The sequence below is a fragment of the Pinus tabuliformis genome, chromosome 3_1 (assembly GCF_031772625.1).
Source record: "Pinus tabuliformis cultivar Carrire ecotype Pingquan chromosome 3_1, CPIR1, whole genome shotgun sequence".
In the NCBI taxonomy this organism is placed as follows: domain Eukaryota; kingdom Viridiplantae; phylum Streptophyta; class Pinopsida; order Pinales; family Pinaceae; genus Pinus; species Pinus tabuliformis.
In genome coordinates this window covers 920,206,879-920,215,760 of record NC_142301.1, presented here as the reverse complement: position 1 = coordinate 920,215,760, position 8,882 = coordinate 920,206,879, and the positions used below count along the sequence as shown (strand labels likewise).

Sequence of the window (8,882 nt, the reverse complement as noted above, 5' to 3'; positions counted from 1 at the left end):
TGATGATGGCTTATCTGGATCGAGAAATGAGAAATCTCTACTGCCTACCTTACAGGCAGAAAACAAGAAGGCGCCAGAGAACATTCACGATCTCAGTATGGAAGGCTATGCTGGCCCAGATCGAATGACTCAAGCAATGATCGAGATCCATCTCGACCAGATCTATAAGATCTTAAGTACCTTATAGAAGATCGACCTATGTCAAGGACATATCCACTCACCACAATGCCAGAATTAAAGTGTGAAATCCAAAATCATCTAGGCATATTAGTAAGTATGCAAAGTTTTATTTACTCAGGACAAATTTTGCAGGATAATCACACACTATAGGACTATGGCATTGCTTTAGACTCGACCATCATCCTCAATCTGCAACTGCGTGGTGGATGCTCCAGAACCAACTCAAAGGGCACAAGCACTTTTAAAGATGCGGTCAAAGGGAAGAATGAAGACCAAACTAAACCAGCACCACTGCCAGAACTACCTGGACCCTATATCGTGGAGAAAAAGTCCCAGATACCAGCCTTGACAGTGTCTTTGCCTGAGGTAAATGAACTTTATGCAGACTTTCATACTAAAGCAGTCATATGTAGATTTAATGGTTTCTGGCCTAAATCAGACGCTTTACACCAATGGATTTTCTCTACATGGACAACAAATTGTGATATTCATCTATGTTCCAAGGGGTTTTTTATTGTCAAATTCGACATAGTCAAGGATAAGGATTATGCCCTTAATGAGGGACCATGGTTCTGGGGCAATGCAGCATTGTTCATGATCCCTTGGTTCCCAGGTTTTGATGCCACCACTATGGTGGTTTCTAAAATGCATGTATGGCTCAGGATACACAATCTTCCACTACACTTCTGGCATTACAAAGTATTAGAAGAAATAGGGAATTCATTGGGCAAATTTTTCAACGCTGATGCAGATGGAGTTTCAAGAGGCATTTTTACCTTTGCTAGAATATGCATCGAAGTAGATCTGAGTAAAGGTTTACCTGACCACATAATATTGGTCCATAACAATACACAGTGGACTCAACCACTAGATTATGAAAATACAACATTTCATTGTCGTGACTATCAACAAACAAGTCAACTTCACATTGCATGCCCACAAGCTAAAAAAGACCGCAAAAGAAATAAGAAGCAATCCCAAAAGCCAAAAGATTGGCAATGCACCGAGCCCCAAGAAGAAGCAGAAGAAGAAGAGACAACAGAAAACATTGCAGACAATAATGTACAGATAATACAAAACAACCCACAGAAGAACAAGTTAGAGCACAGCTCTGCGTTAACATAGAGGCCCAACAACTCTTCACAGCAGTATGAGCAACACACATCAGGAAAGGAAGTGGCAGCAAACGAATTCATGGATCAGAGGGATCTGATTCTAACAAAGAATATCCAACTAATACCAATGAGAATCAAATGTCTATTATAACATCCACTCCCAACACTGGTGGTTGGCGAAAAGTGGAAAAAAAGAAAGGTAGGAAAGAATAGATTAGTCTTTTATGGATCCTGAGACATCATGACCTACTATTATTGCATATGCTCATTAGCATCTACAACATGTAATTTTGCTCATTATGAATAAAATTGCAATTTTTCCCAGGGAAAAAAATGGAATAAAGAAGAATATGGCAATTTCTTCCATGAAAAACATACTCTGGAAAAGTAAATCTCCATCCTCTAGCGGGATATCATCAATAATGGTCGCTTAAAGGAATCAGAGGACAAAGAAGAAGCTCTCACAATCAACAAGAGGAGATCTATTGGAAACAAAAATCAAGAGTTTGTTCGCTGAAGGAGGGAGAGCGAAACACCTCCTTTTCCACAAATATATCATCCAACATCACTCCACCAATCACATTACTTCCCTACATAATGAAGTAAGGAAAAATTCGTCACTAAAGATCATAATATTGCTCTCATCAAACTCATCAATGAAGCTCTACACTAGATGGCGAAAGGTAAATCCCTTAGGCCTATGGGTTCACAATAACTTTCTTCAAGCAATGCTAGCATTTTCTTCACAAGGAATTCTGAGAGATCATAGAGGATTCAAGGGCCAACCAATGCATCCTTCCTGCCTTTAATGCAACCTCCCTGGCCCTGATCCCCAAGGAGGATAATGTTGCATCTCCATGTAAATATCTCTCGTAACACTACATAACATTATTTACAAAATAATCAAAAGTTATTGCTAATCACTTGAAACCTATTCTTCCTTTGCTCATTTCCCTAAGGTAGTTTGAGTATGTAGAAGGAAGACAGATCCTTGATGGCATCATCCTAGCACATGAAACCATCCATTCTCTCGAGTCTCAAAAAGATCAATATGCTCATCAAACTCGACATGTCCAGAGCCTTTGGTAAAAATCACATCAACAGAGTTTTGTCGACAAGCTTAGATTACATCAAAATCATTCTTCTTGCATTTGGCTTTAGCACCCACTAGATCCAGTGGGTCATGTCGCTAGTCTCCATTGCTTTCTTCTCCATCCTTGTTAATGGATCACCCTTTGACACATTCAAACCATCTCGAGGAATCAGAAAAGGGGATCCGTTGTCCCCTTTTCTCTTTATCCTTATCGCAAAAGGCCTAGGCAAATCCATCAAGGTTGCTTTATAAAAAGGTTCTCTAAATGGCCTCGTCCTTCATGATAACTTTACCCTCTCCCACTAGCAATTTGTTGGTGACACCCTCCTCATGAATCACCCATTAGTCAAAGAAGCCAAGGAAGTCAAAGACATCCTTAACCTTTTCTCTGAAGCCTATGGCACTTCCATCAATTTGGAAGTCTCAAAATTTCTTCTTCAACGCCCCTCTCATTACCCAACAGAACATCAAGTGTATTATGGGATTCTCCTTAGCTACTCTTCCTTCAAAGTACTTGGCTGCCCCTCTCACATAATCAATCGTCAAGCACTCTTCATGGCGTTACATTCTTGAAAAACTTAATTTCAAGCTCAATTGTTGGACCTTCAAATTTCTTTATATTGCTAGCCACCTTCTTCTCGTTAAATTTGTCCTTCAAGCCAAGCCTACCTACCTTTTTTCCATCTTAGAAGCTCCTGAATGGATTCTCAAATGCATCAGAAACCTCTAAACAACATTCTTATGGGGGGGATCTAACCTTAAGCAAAAATTTCTTTTGGTTAAATGGGAGACTCTCTACCTCTCGAAATCAAAAGGAGTGATCAGTTTGTGTGAACCAGAAGCGGTCAATAAAGTTTTAGGAGACAAAAAATGGTGGCATTTGATGAAGTATAAGGCAGAACCGTGGGCTCAACTATGGTACTCCAAATATGCCAGGAACATAGCAAAGCAATACCTTATTCGTCTCTCCACACAAACACAAGGCTCTCTCATTTGGAATCTTGCTAGCCTTAACAAAACCCTGGTTTAGATGCATAGTTTCTAGGAAATTTAGGATGGAAAAACAACACGATTTTGGACAGACTCCTCGCAACAACTTCCAGGTTTGGGTAGTATTCTCCCAACCCCTTTTAGTCAAGAAATAACTAAGAACACTGGCCAAAACCCAATTCATTAATATTGGATTGACAATGAAATCACAAGAGTTTGCAAGTGGAAACAACATATCCTATGTAGGGAGGAAGACACAGAGGACAACAAAAATTCTCTGCAACAATCTCTGCTTAAAAGATCCATCAGGGAGAAAGAAGGATCAAACATCCTAATGTGGGGCTACAAAAACTCGAGAATTTTCATAGCCAAAGAGGCATACCACCTCATGACCCTAGATTTACCTGAAGCTCCAAACCCTTTCTAGAAAGAACTATGGTCTATGAAACTCTGGCCAAAAGTGACATATTTCACTTGGATCCTTATAAGACGACACATTCTCAACTAGGAAAACATTCTCAAAAGAGGATTCCATGGTGCTTCATGGTGTTGCATGTGCAAAGCTTACCAAGAAACTATAGATCACCTATTTGACTCCCGTGCAATAGCAAATAGCTTATGGGGAAAATTGGCTCATGGCTTCCAACGCACCAACAACGCAGAAGGCAACATTGCCCAATCCATTAAAAACTAGGCAAAGAATACTTTCCAAAGTCCAATCCTTAATTGACTTTGGACAATAGCCCCTAACCTCTTGACATGGGAAATATGGAAAGAGAGAAATCAAAGAACCTTCAATGACAAACACAAAACCTCATAAAGAATTTGGTTGCTCTTCCACATGCATATTAAGCAAACCTTGTTCCTCTCCATATGGGACTTCCAAGGACTTCCAAGGACCTCTATTAGAGAGGGTGATCCTGGCTTGGTGGAATTTCAAGATCCCCAAGACTACAAGTGCATTTCCGAGCAAACAAACTATGGATCCAACTACTGATATTTGCCAACCTCCTTCGGAGTAACATTATAAACTCAACTTTGACGGTGCCTCAAAAGGTGATCTAGGGGAAGATAGAATTGGAGGGGCCATCTGAAACCACAAAGGGGAAATTATCAGGCTCTATAGAGGACATATTGGACAAGAAAGCAACAATGTCACTAAGCTAGAGGCCATGATCCATGGACTTCACATAACAACGAATAATCATTTCTATCCTCTCATCGATGAAGGGGACTCTAGGATTACAGTTCATAAACTCATCAATGGATCCCCTCCTTCAAAATGCTCTCTAAGTTAGAGATTGGATCATAGCATGCAACAACTAGCGTTACTCTCATCTCAACAAGATACTATAATTTTCCACCACACCAGACACAATTCTAACTCTCAGGTAGATTTTCTAGCAAATAAAGGAGTGGAATAACAAACTCAATGTGAGGATTGATCCCTGACCTCACCCTCCATAGTAACCTGGGCTTCCCACTGCAAATGCATAGCTAATCAAGGGGTTCACCTCCCAGGTCTAGGTGTTCCTTCGATTAACACGCCATGTTAGGTCTTGTAGGACAGTTATCACGCCAAAATGAATAAGGTGTCTGGGTGGCAATCATGCACTGCGGAATACCTTCAAGCAAGTTGTCTCAGTTAATTCAAGTTGCTTGAAACATTCCCTCTAAATCTCCCTCGCAATTATCCTTACATTGGCTCTCATGCTCCAATTAAGATATATGTCTCAATGCATCTTGGCTCCCATGCTCCGTTCCATCTTGCAAGAGGTAGGCATTGACATAGAAACATTGTTTTCCCTGTCACAATTCTTAGAGGCCAACGCTTCAGGGTCAACGACTCTTGGCAAGCAAATATGGTTAGAGAAAGAGGTAGGGCACACGAGGAGGTCGAGGATGAGGGCATCCACTTCGCTCTCCTTGGCATGATGGAAATGTAGAATTGTTCGACCCGGATATACTAGTCCACATCCATAGCTTGGTGGCTTCAATGGAGGTTGAGGAGCGCAAGCGTTTGGGTGATGGTCATTGGGCAATTCAGAATTTGTTAGAGCGCCACCTCTGGACCTTATAAGAAGCTAGAGACCAAGCAAAACGAAGGATGACAAAGGTGGGTATTCAATTCCACAACACCTATCTGACGCTGCGCAATCTACTCAGGGCTATAGGCATATATTTCCCTCTTGTTCCCCTAACACCAACAACCACTAGTTCCATGGAAAGCTTTGTTGATTTGAATTCCTCCCACTAGCCTAGCTCCCCTCCTCTCCTCGGTGCTCTAGTTGCGAAAGTGAAAGGCAAAGGTCTTGTGTTTCAAGGCTCCTCTCCTAGCCAGAGACCCTAAATCAAAGGCAAACAATCAAATGAAGCCTCCCACCAATGTAGCCCAAATCGCTAAAGATGAATCCTCTCAACTAGAAGTAAGTTCCTATGGCTGCCTCATCATTGAAGAAAATGGAGAAGGTGCACCTGGCAATGTTGTAGTGGGAGAAGGCGGCCACAACAAAGCACAACAAGCATCAAGTAGTTCCAGAGGCAAGCAAGTGACCAAGTCTCCCATTATGCTTTATTAGCCTTTGTCTTTCTTCAGATTACACTGTTGTTTAAGTTTCGATGGTCACCCCATTAGGCATCCTTTTAGCAGGGCCTCTGTTCACTTTTGTATGTCCAATGTTTTCCAACCAGATTTTTTCTCATACTAAAGGACCATCTAGTTTCCCCTTCGTGGGCAAATAGTCTCTCTCTAATTCTTTTCAGTCCATACTTAGCACTTAGCAGACTTCTCCTCGCCTGAACACTAGCCTTCGCAGTTCTTAAAATGTACTCTATGTAAAATATTTTTGGTAATATAATGTTTCCTACTTACTTACAAAAAGAACAAAAAAAACCTATAGCTTGTTTTATAAACAGAAATGTTGTGTATTACGAAAGACCGTGAAGAAATGGTAATTCAAGCTTTGTTAAATTAATGTACAATAAAGGTTCAAAAAACAGTTTTTTCTACTATATTTAAGTAGTAGTTGCAAACTCATTTCAACTTATAATAGTCTGCTTCGAATTCATTCCAACTAGAATCAAATACACTGGTTTAATTTTATCTTTGAATCGCATTTGCTCAACAATTTGCAATAAGGGCCTACTCATAACTAATTAAAAGAGAACAGTTCTCAAGACATAATGGAAAAAATTATCTGTCCAAGTGTCCGTACAATTGTAGTAAAACTAAAGAGTCTGCTAAGAAAACATGCCTTGCACAAGGTCCCAATGGCCAGCTCCCCTTTTTTAACACTGTCAAATCAAGTCATAATCCCCACTAGATGTACAGTAAATGCAACCATAACACTTCACAACCAACCAAAATCACGTATACAAGGTCTCCTAAGGAAAACCCTCAAAAAGCATGATCCCTGGACCATCCTTTTAATTTCAAAATAATCCTTTACGAAGTCAACTAGGTAAAGTGGGGCTGATGATATTTTCCCTCCAACGGTGGTGAAAGCTAAATGTTAAACGGTGATGGAGAAAGTTCCCTGCCTAAAATGACTACAGAATGACTAGAGTGTCCATAGGCAAAATTCATAATAGTTGAAGGAAGTTTCTCAACTTCCATTATCATACAAGCCCATGTCTTTAGGGATCACCTATCAGATTGAGAGAAACGTGCTCACTAGGAATATGTTTTTCTCCATGTTGAGTTTCTTCCAAAGTGGCCTCCAATAGGTTAGATATGGTTACACTTCGGCATCGCATTCTCATGATTTATATAGAGCAGTAGGTTTGAATAATATGCAACTCAAATTCACTACATTCCCATTTCACGCCAATCATTTAAATAATTAGATAACGTCTCTACTACATTTGCTAGTAAAATGATATGTCTGAGGAGTTAAACATTAATTATGGCTTTTCACCGCTAGTATAATTTTCCAACATATTTGTATATAAAACTGGTCGTTCAACGCCCATTAAGTTATGTTGTGCATGAGGAAAAAGATCCACGCAAAAGATCTCAGAAGTGTGTTAGAACCCAAACATTGCAATAATTATATAACTACTCCCCATCAGTTTCTTTTCTTTTATGTTATAATTTTATTATTATAATAATTGTTAGATGCAATACTTCGTACGGAACCATGTGAAATTATTTGAGCCTCGGTTTTTTTGAAAGAAGAATTTTTAGAGAGAAGAAAGTACAATTCCTCTGGAAATGTGAACATGTTTGCTCTTTATCAGATAATTGGAGCTTAGTCACCATTATCACAACAGTGAGGCAGTGGTAAGATAAGATAATTTTAATGACATAAATAGGTCAATGGGACTAAAGGATACAACCAGTACAAATACAATGTGGGAGTGCAAAAGCAACTCCTAGAAAATGCCAAAGCTAAATCTAGAATAAAATGAAGTGAAGAGATACTGTACATTCTGCCATGATGCCACGCAGACAACCCATGAATGATGACAGAAATTGTTGCTGTTTGACTTAAAAATCTTGCCCCATAAAAACACCTGCCAATCTCTACATCCCCCCGAGTCATAAAAGTACTTCTGTCCACCTGGAGTAATCTTTTCTTCTTGGCTCACTGCTATTGCCTCCACAGTTCAGCTTTAGGGAGATTCAAACTATGAACTTGAATTTCAATCCAAAACCAGTCATTGACTGCATCTCATTAGTAATTGAATAATCTAAACAGGCATTATCCCTAAAAACAAGATTGACAAGAAAACTTATCCTCCTGCTTTCTTGTCACACAAAACCATATTAAAGGATAATGAAAAATATCACGCTTCCAATGAAAAAGATTTTAGCTAACTATTTTGCTCATATTTCCAGAAACTGATTGTATTTTCACATCCAAGCTGTTAAGTTTATCTGGCATGAGTGTGGATCCTGAACTTGAGATTCTTCCCTCGATGTCATTGGCATGAATACTCGACACGCTGTCCATGTAGAGACCAAAGTAGGCAATCAATGGTTCAACTCGAGCCTGATCTATGGTAAGTTTCAAAAATTGAGATCTCATGAGTTCAAAACGTTCTAGCCTTTTGTATCCAATAGTGGTACCATTTACAACTGTATGCCAAGAACCATCTTTTAAAATATCCAGGTGGTATTGACTCACTCTCTGTCCTAGTTGGATTGCTTCTTTTATGCACAATACATTGAAGGACACAACATCTCTCAAGTCTATGAGTAGATACCATGTTGTCTGCCCCTCTTCAGGAGCCCAATAGGTAAACACATCATCACTAAAGATCTGGCTTGGTCCAAATTGGGAACTGCTTCCACGAACACTACTTGCAGTGACAACAGCATTTCCAGCTAAATTAATAGAAAATATTGAAGTAAGAATATCTTTGAATTGACGAAGCACATGGACATCTTCATCGGCAAGAAGACCTGTGCTATTTGGTGGCACATTTAACAGTAGCATACAATTTCTTCCCACCGATTCGTAAAATATTTCCAACAAAGAATTTAGTGTTTTGGGTTGCTC

The 8,882-nt window shown here is 39.6% G+C and overlaps 1 pseudogene; it reads right to left on the bottom strand.

The window, feature by feature from the left end:
• Window positions 1–8,189: 8,189 nt before the first annotated feature.
• LOC149190748 (putative alpha-L-fucosidase 1 pseudogene) lies at window positions 8,190–8,819 on the bottom strand (annotated as a pseudogene).
• Between the last annotated feature and the right edge of the window lie 63 nt (window positions 8,820–8,882).